An 8,278-nucleotide genomic window follows, 5' to 3' on the forward strand; every position below is an offset into this window, starting at 1 on the left:
TTGTGTTTTAAAATTTTTCTTGTTTCGTTGTTCCTCCCTCAATTTTCTGGGGACTTGAAAGATGTTTTCCTTCCGGTAGCTCTCGTTTCTTGGCCTGGCTGCTGGCTCGTGCTTAGAGGTGGAGCTCTTATTTAACTGTGTACTTGGGGTGTTTACTATGTAACAAGAGCTTTACTAAGAAAAAAGGCAAAAGTACCCCAGGGTTTCCTAAACAAGACGTGAACAAGGACACCAACAGACTACTAACGTGGAAGTGAGAAACCTTACCTGGCCTCAGCTCTGAACAAAGAACTACAATCAACTAAGGGTGCCGAGGGCCGGAGAAATAGTTCTCCTCAGAGAAGAGACCCCTACTGGTTATCCAATGTCAAGGGTCAGTCCTGAAATAACGGTATACGGACTGAGCAGCTTGTAATTCATATAATTAGAAGTGTGTGTGTGTGTGTGTGTGTGTGTGTGTGTGTGTGTGTGTGTGTAAAACAAAGAAAAGGAGGCCATCAAATTTGCCCAGGTGGGGAAGAGTATATGGGAGAGGTTGGGTTGGAGGGAGGAAAGAGAAGGGAAAATAAATATAATTATATTTTAATCAAATAAATAAAATTAGCCTAGGTTCTCAAGGAACTCCTTTCTTGTGACCACAGCAATACAATCAATAAACACTGTGGTGTTGGTGCGGAGATGAAGAATTAAGATGTTTGTAGTCTTCTGTAAGAGTTAAGCCAGAGGCTGAGAAAGGAGCTCAGGTAGTTCATTGAGCATCCGGAGGCCCCAGGTTTGATTCTCTGATTGCCCAGGATATCCTGGAACTCACCAAGTTGGTCTCGAACTTATAGAAATCTGCCTGCCTCTGCCTTTCAGGTGAGGAAATTAAAGGCATGCACTAAATTCATACTGTTGTTGTTGTTGTTGTTATTTTGAGACAGGGTCTCATTTTGTAGCCCAACCTGGCAATCCCATCTCAGCCTCCAAAGTTCTGGGACTACATGAGCCAGCCTGTATGGTTTACATTGTAAATGAGTTTAAACATCCAATCTTTTCCATCTTTGGTCATTTATTTATGGTGAAAACATTCAAACTTTTTTTTTTCTGGATGTTCTGAAATGTGCAAAATACATTATTCATCATCTATAGCCATCCTCAAGTCAACAGAATGCCAGAATACCTCAGTCCTGTCTAACATATGTCGGTGCTTATTGATCAACTTCTTCTCATCCTTGTATCTTCCAGATTTTCCCATACTCAATAACCACGATTTTGTTGCCAATTGCCATAAGTTCGATATTTTATATTCAACATATGAGTGAAATTGTATGGTACTTATCTTTCTGTGTCTGCCTCATTTCACTTGACATAATGGTACTGACTAGGGACATAACTTGTCCAGTATGTTGCAAGGCCTTGGGTTTTCATGTTAGCACTGCAAGGAAAGAAGAGGAAGAGAAGGAGGAGAATGAGGAGGAGGAAAAGGAGGAGGAGAATGAAGAGGAGGAGGTCTTATCCTATCCATATTGTTGCAAATGACCAAGACAAGACCAAGTCTTTTTATGACAGAACACTATTCCATGGTGTCTACATATCACACTTTATTCATCTACTCATCACTTGGTACTTTCATTTCATTGACTGGAGACAAGTGCTACAGTCTCTTTAACACACTGATTTCCTTTCCATTGGCAATATACCCAGCTAGAGGATTGCCAAGTCTAATTTAGTTTTTGAAATGGGTCTCACTATGGTGCCCAAGATGATCTCAAGTTCCCGAGCCCGTGTGATTCTTCTGCCTCGGCTCCCTGAGTAGCTGGACTACAGGCCCATGTCAACACACTCAGCTACTCCTTCCCGAGGAGCCTCCAGACTGCTCTCCATATTGGCTGTGCTCATCAAGAGCATGGCTCTCCTCTCTCGGGGTCCTCACCAGCACTTGTACTGGTTTGTCACTTCTGCCACAGATGTTCTTACTGAGGGGAGGTGCAATTTTATTGTGGATTTTGTTCTTGCTCTTTGAAACAGGGTCTGGGTTTGAAACTCTGGCTGGTCTGCAAATCCTGACTCAGCACTTGACTGGGTGCTGGGATTACAGATGTCCCAGAACTCTCTTTGTAGACCTGGCTGACCTTGAACTCAGAGCTGCTTGCCTGTACTTCCAGAGTGCTAGAATGCTGGGATTAAAGACATGTGCCATCATGCCTGAAATTTTCTTTCTTTCTTTTTTATTTTTAAATTTTATTTATTTAAGATTTGACCTCTCAGCTGGAGAGATGCCTCAGAGGTTAAGAACACTGGCTGCTCTTCCAGAGGACCTGAGTTCAATTCCCAGCAACCACATGGTTCACAAACATCTATAACAAGATCTGGTGTCCTCTTCTGGCCTGCAGTGATACATGTAGGCAGAACACTGTATAGCTAATAAATAAAATCTTAAAAAAAAATTGACCTCTCAATAACAATCATATGACACAGATTTTCTGCCTTTCGGGAAACTTACCTCAAAATGAATTACAGACCTAATAAAAAGCCCTTGGGAAGTACAAACAGGCAGATCACTCTGCTCAGGCCAGCTAAAGGCTACATAATGAGATCTGGTCTCAAAACAATCAACACTTGAATTTTCAAGGCTACAGGTGTATCTCAACAACTTAGCATGCATAAGGTCCTGTCTGTATCAGTCACAGTGGGTACCAAGCATGCACAGAGAGTACATATACACATGCAGGCAAAATACTCATACACATGAAATAAAAACAAATTATTTTTTTTTTCTCGAGACAGGGTTGTCTCTGTAGTTTTGCACCTTTCCTGGAACTCACTCTGTAGTCCAAGCTTGCCTCGGAACTCACAGAGATCCGCCTGCCTCTGCCTCCCGAGTGCTGGGATTAAAGGCGTGCACCACCACTGCCCAGCTCAAAACAAATCTTTTCAAAAAGAGTAAATACAAGTATGTATTTGCATTCGGCAGATAATGTGATTGCTACTGTGTGCCAGTAATGAGTAAAGCAGACAAAACTCTGCTCTCGTGGAGGTGACATTCCAGCTGGAGTAGACATCATAGATTATGAGGGGGGGAGGCTGTGGCTACTGGAGGGTGGGCTAAGGCCTGTGGCTGGAGACAGCAGGTTATCAGGAAGTGTTCCCTCTTGACCGCCTGCACCTCACCAAGCTGCACACTCAGCATCTGGAACACACAGGTCTTGGTGGGAATAGTGCAGAATCCCACGGAAGTAGCCTCTAGGAAGAAAAACCTGCCGTTATTTTCGTTTTACTTCTGTTTGTAACCTCCTCCTCTCTCTTCTAGACATGTTTCTCTAAGCCATCAGTTGTAAGACTTTTAAGTATGCATGATAATCCCTGGAGCTGGGACCAAAATTCACACTACCAGACCTCCCCAGAGTCCAGGTTCTAGAGTTCTAGAGTAGGACTGCCCTAGTCAGGGTTTCTATTGCTGTGATGAACACCACGACCACAAACAACCTGGAGAGGAGAGGATTTGTTTCCGCTTGCAGTTGTAGTCCGTCGTGAAGGGAAGTCAGGGCAGGAACTCAAGGCAGGGACTGACTCGGGTTGAAAGAATAGAGCTTTGCGACTGTAGAGTTAAAATATTGCAGACCCAGAGCCAAATTATCTGGTGCAATTTTTAGTTCCATTCATGTCTTCCCCTCTCCCCATCTATCAGGTAATACCTCTAGATTAAACTTTAAGCAGACCGTTGGCTTCCATGAAGCCAGAAGTCAGAAATACTGCTGCAACATCTGAAGCCTAGAGCAGATGTCCCGGCTTTGCCGTCAACTGACTACCCGGTGTCCCCACCAGAATAACTTGGTAAAGGCCTTAATTTATTGCTTTCTTTGTTCTATGCATAACCTAAATCCATGTTCCTGGGCCATGGTCACTCATATTTGGCTCAAGAATAAATCATCTCTTATTCTCTTTAAAGTGAAGGATGTGTTTTTCATTTACAAAAGAAAATCAGAATTACTTTGTGTATTTCAGCTAACAAACCAACTGGGCTTGTGAATTGTTGTTAAATAAATTCTGACATAATGGAAAAATACAAAATGAGTTTGTGTTTCTGACAGTGTGTTTACAACAAGGAGCTACGTAACGCTGGGAAGTTGTAGCGTTTGGAAAAGTTTCTGAAGAAAAGCGATTTAAAAACAGGCATCGCCTCCACTCCACCGCACAAATACTTTACTTTTAAAAGCGGGAGGTGGGGGCGAGGCTAGTCATCCTACAAGCTTTGTGAAAGCTTTTCCAGAAGGTAATTAGGTCCTATTCTAGGAATATGAGCTCGCAAGAAAAACCGAGTAAGTCCAGACATATAGGATACGCACTAGAAAGAAACCGTGTGCACTAGAGTGGATTCTGGAAGGAATTTAAAATCTTTCTTTTACAGGATCTGTTTCGTTTTCGTGGGGGGAAAAAAAAGTTTTGTGGAGGCAAAGTATGCAGAGCACCAGGATTCCAGGGTCAATAAGGCTGGAAGGGAGAGGCAGGAAGATAGAAGGAAAGAGAGATGGAAAGAGGGAAGGACAAAAGGAAGGAAGGAGAGGCAGAATGAAGGAAGGAAAGAGCAAGCTTTTGTAGGGGAAATGGAAGGAATTCCAGGAATTTTTCTATTTTTATTGAACGTCTGTAACAGCCACAAAGTAGACGGCATTCATCCTACTGATTTACAATATCTCCTTCGTGATATTGTTCAGGTGTTCCACTTACAACCCAACAAATACTGAGTGAGAATATATCAGAGAACAATATGCATTGTTGGCCTTGCGTTTGTTAAAAACAACGACGAAACTCACCAAGTAGTTGATTACACCGGTGCCCGGAGAGAAGCCCCGCGTGAACCGCTGCCCGCCCGGGTTGTGGCGCCGGGAGGGAGGGTGCAGTTTGGGCTCCGGCGCTGCAACGACGATTTATTTACCCGGCGACCCGCACAGGGGGCGCTGTGGAGCCTGCAGGGCTCCGGCGTTGGGACACCCGCCGCGGACAAGGTGCGGGGCCAAACGCTGCGGTGTCGGGGAGGTCCGGTGGCCCGACCCCGGGACCCGCCGCCCAGTTTTCCTCGCTGTCCGCGGTCGCCGGTTCAGGCAGGCAGCACGGCAGAGCCAATCTCGCGTCCTCAAAACCACAGCCGTGCTTCCGCTACTATCGTCAATGTCGGCTGACCCATTAGAGAGTTTTCAAAGTCAATTTTTAAAAATGTGTGGTTCGAAATTTGTCAAGAATGTGCTCAGAGCGGCACATGTCTCCCGAAACTGAGTGAGGTAGAAAAAGAATCCTGTGTCAGAAGTGGGATTCGAACCCACGCCTCCATACGGAGACCAGAACCCCCAACCAGGGAAGCTGAGCTTGAGTCTGGCGCCTTAGACCACTCGGCCATCCTGACACACGAGAGCAAGTTGGAGATTTTTTCCTGATATAGAAAATACACATTGACGTAGCAACACTGGGATTCGTTGGTTAACCGTGACACAAGATGGCCACCTGTAGGCTGCAAACGGAAAAACGTTTTTTTGCCGACGAAAAAGAAGGGAAAAGTCCATGTATAAAACTGGATGTAACTGTTTCGAAGACAAAGCGTCTGTGTCCTCCATCCGTCTCATCCGCCAAGATTTTAAGGAAGGGAAGAAGGAAGGAAAAGAGGGTCCGCAGCCGCAGTCCCTGAGGCTCTGGTGCTTCAGAACTGCACCCCAGAGGCCGGGACACTGTCCCGAAGGGCGTCTGGTGGCCCAGTGCCACTCTGGGCGCAGCCCTGAACGTTCAGCATTTGAACCCTGGTGCTTTAACTGGTGTATTTGGGGCTAAGTTCGGGGAGGAGGAACACGGAACTCAAATTTTAATTAACTTTGATAGAATTTTGTGTTTGTTTTTATTAGTACAAAGACGACTTTTTTTTTTTTTTAAACCTTCTTCAAAGATTAAATCTTTTTCTCTGCACGAAGGGAATAATTTGGGGTCAGCATGCCTTATTTTAGATGTCCAGACTCTTGCTTTCACAATCTATTTCTAACAATAAGAAGAAAAAAAATCCAAGAGTTCAGTGAACAAGGAACCTCCATCCAATATACGGGGTCTGTTGTATTTTTTTTTTTTTTTTCAAAAGCCATTGCTCTTTGGGAAGGAAGTTATATAGGAAACGAAACCCAACAAGGCATCGTTATAATTAATGATTATAATTAATCATTATAATTATTTCCTAATTGCAAAGTCCAGATGAATTGTAGAAAATGGAAATAAGTCAAAGCTGAAAGTTGCCCACAATCTCATCTCTCAGCTATAACTGCTACTAACTTTTGCCATAATTACACTAATTCTTACAAAAACAAGCAAAACCCCTAAACGGCCGTGTGTAGGACTCACTTTACTCATTTGCTTTTCAAAGTAACAATACAAGCACAGATACATTCTAAGCCAGTGGTTCTCAACCCCTTGGGCAAACCTTTCTATCTCCAAAAATATTTACAATTCATAACAGTAGCAAAATTACAGTTGTGAAGTAGCAACGAAAACAATTTTATGGTTGGGGGTCTCCACAACATGAGGAACTGTGTTAAAGGATCACAGCATTAGGAAGATTGAGAACCACTGTTCTAAGTTGTCAAATACTCTTTTGCACAAATTTTAGTAGCTGAAGGTATTCCATGATGTGAGATCTGTCTTCTGAACTCCATGGGCTCCAGGCATAAAGGTATTGCACGTACACACATGTAAAACACTCATACACATAAAAAATGTTTTAATAAAGTTAAAAACAAAAGAACACACGTGCACATCATCATCATCTTTGCGTGAATCTTTTGTGGCGCTTTGAATGAGAACGCCGCCTATAGGCTCAGATGCTTGAGATGTTTGGAAGGATTACGGACGTGGCCTTGTTGGAAGAGGTGTGTTACTGTTGGAAGAGAGTTGGAAGTTTCACAGGCTTGTGCCATTTCCAGGCCCCCCCCCCTCCCTCTCCCCTCTCCCCTCTCCCTCTCTGTCTCTCTCTCCCTTCCTCCCTCCCTCCCAATCACAGTTGATGATGAAAACTCTTAGCTACTGCTGTAGTGCCTGCCTGCTCCCATGCTCCTGGTCACGATGATCATGGACTCTCTCTAGAACCATAAGCTTCAATAATTTTTTTTTTTTATTAATTGCCCAGGCTATGGTGCTTTGTCACAGCATTAGAAAAGTAACTTTTAATCCCAGCACTCCTGAGGCAGAGACAGGGGGATCTCTGTGAGTTTGAGGCCAGCCTGGTCTACAGAGCGAGTTCCAGGACAGGTACCAAAGCTATATAGAGAAACTCTGTCTTGCGGGGGAGTGGGGGGTGGGGGGGTGTGGGGGTGGGGGTGAGTAACTGAGATAGTTTTCAACCACTCATTATTTCTTTGTATTTTTAGCAGGGAAATCACCAGATTAAAGTTTATTGACTTTTAGTTAATACTGACCAACTGCCTGACCAAAAATATAATTTAGATAGTCTAAACTTGACCAAGAGAGGATGCTAGTATTAAACAAGAAACTTAAAAGAAGTCATACAATAAAGAGAAATCAAAACATTTTAAGAGATGAAACTGGATTTTTAAAAATAGATTTATAAGGTTTAGACTTTAGAATTGGAAGGATTTTTATACTTCCTCAGTAAATTGATTTCTAAGCTTTTATTTTTAAAAATCTTGGCTTTTTTTGTTTGTTTCTTGAGACAGGGTTTCTCTGTGTAGCCCTCCCTGGCTGTCCTGGATCTCGCTCTGTAGACCAGGCTGCCCTCAAACTCACAGAGCTCCGCCTGCCTCTGTCTCCTGAGTGCTGGGATTAAAGGCATGCGTCACCGCCGCCCGGGCTTATTTTTAAAAATTTTATTCATTCATGTGCGTAAGATGTTTTTCCTACGTGTATGTGTTGCTGCTGGAGGCCATAATAGGTCAGATCTAGAACCGGAGTTACAGACAGCTGTGAGGCACCATATGAGGACTTGGAATCCAACCCCAGGACCTCTGAAGAGCTCCAGGTGCTCTTAACTAACCACTGATCCACCTCCCCAGCTCCTTACTACATTTTTATTGAAAGTTCATCTTTCCTCACTAATTTGTAAGACTCGCTTCATGAGAAGGAAGCCCTGTGATACAGTTTCTTCTTGTCAAGAGCCCAAGTAGAAATCCTGAACTCTTATTAACAAGAATTTCATCAAGTCCCTTTGGACTGTTGGCATCCTTCCATCTGGTGGAACTAGGAGCTGTATGATCGACAAGGATTTTGTTAGTCTTTTCTTTTCCTTTCTCCCGTACTTCCTTTCTATCCC

At 43.6% G+C, this 8,278-nt stretch overlaps 1 non-coding gene across 1 annotated transcript; it reads right to left on the reverse strand.

Moving 5' to 3' along the window:
• Positions 1-5,278: 5,278 nt before the first annotated feature.
• Trnal-caa (transfer RNA leucine (anticodon CAA)) lies at positions 5,279-5,383 on the reverse strand. Its single transcript has 2 exons — positions 5,346-5,383; positions 5,279-5,324 (listed from the first exon to the last, which is right to left on the reverse strand). It is a non-coding gene; the product is annotated as a tRNA-Leu (tRNA).
• Positions 5,384-8,278: the final 2,895 nt, after the last annotated feature.

Source organism: Peromyscus californicus, unplaced genomic scaffold, assembly GCF_007827085.1.
Source record: "Peromyscus californicus insignis strain IS unplaced genomic scaffold, ASM782708v3 Scaffold_8__1_contigs__length_139910024, whole genome shotgun sequence".
Taxonomy (NCBI): Eukaryota; Metazoa; Chordata; class Mammalia; order Rodentia; family Cricetidae; genus Peromyscus; species Peromyscus californicus.